The sequence below is a fragment of the Ambystoma mexicanum genome, chromosome 8 (genome assembly GCF_040938575.1).
Source record: "Ambystoma mexicanum isolate Mex_15411 chromosome 8, UKY_AmexF1_1, whole genome shotgun sequence".
Taxonomy (NCBI): Eukaryota; Metazoa; Chordata; class Amphibia; order Caudata; family Ambystomatidae; genus Ambystoma; species Ambystoma mexicanum.
This window is the reverse complement of record NC_090929.1, coordinates 617,921,807-617,928,202: the sequence shown is the minus strand read 5'-3', so window position 1 is coordinate 617,928,202 and position 6,396 is coordinate 617,921,807.

The window sequence follows — 6,396 nt, the reverse complement described above, 5'->3', positions numbered from 1 at the left end:
CATAGAATTGTGGAGATTAGCCTGTGTCATATTTAGATAGAAGTGTGAAGATAATCATGTGTTTCATACACATAGAATTGTCGAGATTAGCCTGCGTCACATTAAGTTAGAATTGTGGAGATTCGCCTGCGTCACATTTAGATAGATTTGTGAAGAAAATCATGCATTACATCTAGATAGAATTGTGCAGACTAGCCTGCATGACATCTAAATAGAATTGTGAAGATAATCATGCATCACATCTAGACAGTGATGCCACTAACAACCCTACCAAAAAATCTCAGCCCTCTGCATACACCACTCAAACTTTAACCCAACACAAGCATACTTCCAAAGCACTACAAACCGCACACACTTCACTAATAATAATACAAATAATAATTTAGCATTTATATAGTGCTACAAACACTCAGGTATCTGCACGCTGCTTATTATTACCCACAGTGTGTGTGGTGCTCATTTATCGACCTTGTAAGGATGAAAGGCTGAGTTTGGCACTGCCGGGATTCGAACCTGCGACAGCTATGATGTCAAAGTAAGCTCTACTCACAGTGCTATTGGACCGGGACTACCCTTCAACAACAAAACAAACTATGCATTGAAGCTGCCAATGCCACATCAACACCTGTTCCAGCCCTTCAAACGGGGGCTTAACAATATATCCAGCCTCCTGGGCTCAGGGTGGGGATCAACAGCAAAATAGGTTTAATGACCCCACTCATTACCAACTTTCAAATCTGCCATCCAACCCCCCCCCCCATTCTCCCTCAAATATTGAAATATTGTGGTTGGCACTGCCTCTGGTCACAGTGCTACAATCCTGGAGGTTTCACCCTGAGATCCGGAGCAGAGCATTAAAACCTGGAGCCTCTGGGCTAATCCCAGAGAGTAGGCAGGTCTGCAGGTGACTTGTGAGCTGAGGCTTGATACAGTGCGTGCTGCTTGCAGCTTTTTATAATTATTATTATTGTATTTATTGAGTGCAGACCTAGCTTCGAGACGCAACGGTGCACTTTACAGAGGTACACAACAATACAGATATATAACTGTAAAGACTGGAGCGGGGTATCTGTACTCCTGCCCCCTATATGGCAGAGGAGAAGCACAGAGCATCCCAGCCAAGGTTCTCTATAGGGTAGCTATGGACGAGCAACCACGGACTAAGCACTCAGGAGGTGATGTGGGCTGGTTCTTAAGTACAGTGTAGTCCCCAAGCCCCTCACAAAGGAATGTCCACACACTATGTTATGTGCTGACACAGTTCTTTATATATAAATACGGTTCAATATATATACACAATTAATAACACACATTGTACTTTGGCAAATCTAATATGACAAATATATACAATGTCTATGTGGTACCATACTTAGTTAATGACTCCTTTAAAATGCCTCAACTGCTGACAGTTCTAATGGCATACAAATCATGTAACAATGGGTATAAGCATAGATCATAGGAAGGAAGACAAGTTAGGTTAAACAATGGCAGAATGGTTCTCTTGCTACGATCCCCCCACCTGGGCAACCTGTAAAAAGTGTATTACCAAGCCCAGTCCATTATTGTTTAAATAATATTTTTTCCTGGACAAAATGTTCCACTACCCCAATGTACCTGAGCTTAGCAGAGTTTCTTCGACGGTTCATCGACAGATTCCTCAAGGGTGGTCTCCCTTTAAAGCTGGAGCCACAGGGAGTCGAGAGTCCTCAAAGAAATGTGAACCTCGGCATTGAGAGTCCTCGAAGAAAAGAATTTGGTGCCGCGAAGAAGACTCAATGAAAAATGTAGGTCCAGCAGCGGGCGTCGAGCATCGGTGTCGGATGTCGGCGTTGACGATCAGGACTCGACCACGGCTGGATTTTGGATCTTCACTTGTCGGCGTCTTTGTGGACTTCAGGTGGCGAGAAACCCACCGGCGGACTTTCCTTGGCCGTTGATGACCTGAACTTTCTCTGGCGGGACAAAGTGGTTGACTGTAATGGCAAGGGAGCCCTTCGTTTCAATGTTCTTAGGCAAAGGTGGAGCGTAGGTGCTCTGGTCATCGAGCAGCATGGAGTCGAGGTGTCCCCGCTTCTGGGCAACTCGACTCGACTGGCTTCCAGCAATTATGGAAATCCTCTGAACCCGGTCGATGGCAATAGAATTGGATGGCCTCGATGTCCTGGCGCTTTACTTCAAGATTTCTTGAAATCGACAGCCTTTCAAGACTAGCTTCCAAGGTTCCTCGATGAAGATCAGCTTCTGTACAATGTTCCTCGTAGCTTGTGGAGAGGTGTCCTTGCCAGGTCCTCGCTTGGATTAGTCCTCGACAGACTCAACAGCTTTCAGATTTCGTCGAAGGACATCAGCCGCAATTCTTCTTCTTCCAGCTGGGCTTCAACGATAAACGAACAAATTGGTAAGTGAGAGGTCCCCAGATATACACATCTGTCCCTCGTTCACACTGCTGAGCCAAGCTCAGTCAGCCAATCAGTCAGAAGGGCATTCATGCAGTCAGGTAGCCAATTAGGCTTAAAGTGGATTCAGGCCATTGACTTCTACCCAGACACCCATAACAAGGAATGTGGATTGGGGCAAGCACCTAGCTTTTCAGCATACCACACTCGATTCATGTCAGTTTCAGGCAGGGCTGTCTCATTCTTTGTGTCACACACACAGAAACCAGACATCCATGACATGGAATGCATATTGGTCACACACTCCATTCACCCAGGTCCCACCCCAAGGGTGTACCCACAACATACAGTCACTGGGAAGGCTCCAGCCAGTCTGGCCTGGACTTACCCACAATACCATATATGGTTCTTCCACCCGATAGCCAGTCAGGGGAAGGGACAGAGTCAGGGCTTCCCAGGGCTTTGGGAAAACAAGGTAACAGGTAATAGAAACCAAGTGGCAACAGGGGCCATCTTGCCTTCTATCAGGTTCCACTGATTCCTATGGCAGGGCCTGGGCATCCCAAAATGGAGGCCTGGAGCTGCCACCAGCCAATACCCTGCTCTGTAGGCCACACACAGCTGCCCAAAAACATACACTAGGAGTACAGGGTTATACCCCCACCCATGGGTGCCATAAGGTTATCCCAAGGGCTTCTGTTCACCACAACCAAAAAGAGGAAGAGCTGCACTGCCAGGAGTTCCACATGGACTCCTGTGCAGAAAACAACACAGAAGACACGTAAGGGAGTACAGGACAAGGACATTGATGCCCTGTCCTTCAATGCATTTCCAGCATCACAATAACACAGCGCTTTAAAGAGGTATACAACAGTACAGATGCATAACAGAGCACTTTTCCGAAGTAACAACATAACAGATATACTCAATTTGCTTCCTTTAATGAAGCCCCACTCAGTGCCCCACGCAGTGCCCCTAGCCGAGGCCAGTCTCCGCTTCCACTCCCACCCAAATCCCCCATCTGTTGGGACACAAGTGAGGAATTGGTTGCATGAATGCCTTCAATAATGACGCTGCAAATCGGAGTCCCAAAGGGAGAGAGGACATCAACACTGTATGACATGTTTTTTTTAAAATACAAAGAGCTTGTGTGTGCCTGTGTGCTCTGAGTGCAATCTGTTTATTTGTGTGTGAGTGTGTGTGGGAGTGTGAAGGGTACCATCATGAAAGTGTTGCTCCGGGCAATGCTAGCATTTAGGCACAGGAAGAATAGGAGGATGCTTTTCAGGGCTATGCCGGCATTTGTTGCGGTTACGGGCACCATTTATGTATTTACAGTGGCCGCCTTATATTAATTGCAGGAACTCTCTTGGAAGTATTTTAAAGGGTAGACCAGTGATATTCCAACCTTGTCATGCCATGCCCAGCCCTTGCGCAAAAATATTGTTTTTGGGCCCCCCCACCTAGGGGTTGTCCCCCTCATGGGACCCAAAGGATGTCCAGTGGGGCCCCAGGCTCTTTAAGCAGCGTTCCTACTACTTATATTTTCTATTAACAGCTGTTATGTTAATCCTTTTTTTTTATATTAAAAACAGTTATCTTATTCCTTTTGTAAGAGTCTGAATCCTCTCCCCTGGACATCCTTCGGGCCCCCGTATGGGTGCCAGCACCCCAGTTTGAAGACACCTGATTTAGACACAGACAACATGGAAAGTGATTTACAGCAATAAAAGTGATATCCTGATATGTGCATCACAAACATGTGCTTTACAGTGGGAGAGCTGGCATGTATTATGGACACCATCATGAAAGTGCCATATAGTCGCAATGCTAGTGTATATTGTGGACCCAGGCATCATGAACATGATTTTAGATTGCCCTCCACCAGCACACACTGAACAGCCCCTCCTTGCCTGACATTAAAAACACACACTAAACTACTGTATTGGTCTAAATGTTTACCAACACACGCAGACTGAACCAACCATCTGTCCAAGACTACTCCCAGCAGATACACACTGAAGCCACCACACTAGACGCCCCCAAACAGACACTCACCGTACTGGGCGTTTTAGAAGTACCCTCATCTCCCACAACAAACACTCGCTGAAGCAGTTAACTAGATTACCTTACAACACACATGCACTGAAGCAGGCGATCGTTTAGGTCCCGATTCCGCCAAACACATGCATAACCCACCTGTTGGACTTCCACAATGCATTCAGCAGGACACATATGTTTCTATAATGCCACAATTGAGAGCTTCTAACACCAACTGCCCAGAAAGAGCAGAGCTTCATGAGCCGGTTGATGACTTTAATTGAAAGTTTGCTTTGTGTTTCATTGCCCCCTCTGTTCAAACGTACCCGAGGATTATTCTGCCAGCGCTGCGCTTCACGCCACTGCGCTCCAATCAGCAGGACAATTAAAAACACTGAAATGTAAAATTACATGTGCTGAAGGAGGATAGAGCTCATTTTGTGTTGCTTTAATTGCTTCTTCCTATTATCCAGTGAATAATCCCACATTCATTTATTTTTCATTGGTCAAATGTTTAGTACATCATTTCTTAAGAGGTTCCGACCATGGCCCTTAAAGAAAGAATAGGGCCACTCTGTTTAAAGTGCACGGAATTTCTCATTACTTTACCCCCACCATAAGATGTCAAAGGACCTCATTACAAGCTTGACCATGAATCGGCAGTAAATCTCAGTTTATCAACAATTTACCATGAGATTACCAGTGGCGGCATTGCAGTGTAAATCCCCATTTTTGGAGGCAGTAGGACTCCATAGGGATTTCTGATGGATTTACTGTGAGCAGTAATTCCGTGCGCTCGATCAGCCAATTATTGAAGGCAAATTGAGAGATGTACCTCCAGCTTTTTCCTGGAGGTGAATCCTCCATTTGACCTCAAGACTCGGAATTCGGCAGTGCGGTTCGGTAATACAGCGGTTACAGAATTGCTCAGGAACAAAGTTTGTAGCAAAATAGCTACACTACTGTGTGCTCACACTACAACTATGGTATCATACATTTAAGCATGTAGGTCAGAAATAATTGATTAAGTGTTCATAATCACAAATGATGTAGTACAATAAAAACAGATGTAATGGCCAGTGCATTTCAGATAATAATAACCCTTCATCAGGGCTCATCTGTCTCACGTAAAATGTAACATCCACATCTGTCTCATGGATCAATGTTGGCCGGCCTCTGTAAATTTGAATACAAGTAGGCCTCCAAAGCAGGGCCGGTCTTACAACAGATTGCGCCCCAGGCGGAAGCATCGTTGGCGCCCCCACTCCCCTGACCTGTGATCTCATGCATGTGTCATGGGTTGAGCAGCGGGAGTGGGGACTATGAGTTAACAAAATTGTCAATGCTGGCATCTGCTGAATTTCATGAACCTCAGAAAACAGCAATAAGAGGGTCAAACCCAAACAGGCCTGGTTATGTTAGTCTGCTTTTGCTCTTCATTTTTAGTAACAATGACCAGTTTGCTGATGTGACTCAGGTCAGAGAATCGACAATTTCAGATCTACACTAATGTCATTCGTATGACCGCAAGCATTTAGCCACTCTTAAAAGGTGATGAACTGGTCTTGAACAGTGTTATTCAAACATCCAAGAACAAGCAACCACCATCATACCCACCGATAGCTGTACAAGCCCGTCTATCTCAGCATTAAAATACATGCATTTATGCAATATGTATTGCATCAAATATTTCACGGGAAGTTAAATATATTTAGGAGGGACACACGTAAACAATATCACTACTCCATGTGAGTGGTAAAGTCTTCTTTAAACATATGCAGAGAGTTAACATGCATGTACAATTCAACATAGCTCCCAATGTTAATGTTGGAAAGGTGGTGTTCTAAAATTATGACATTACAATGCAGACTTTACATTGAAACACACTGCAGTGCATTACCTCGGCAGAGAAATGGCAGTTCGAGTATTGGGGTTTGTTTCGCTCATGCTTGTGAACTCT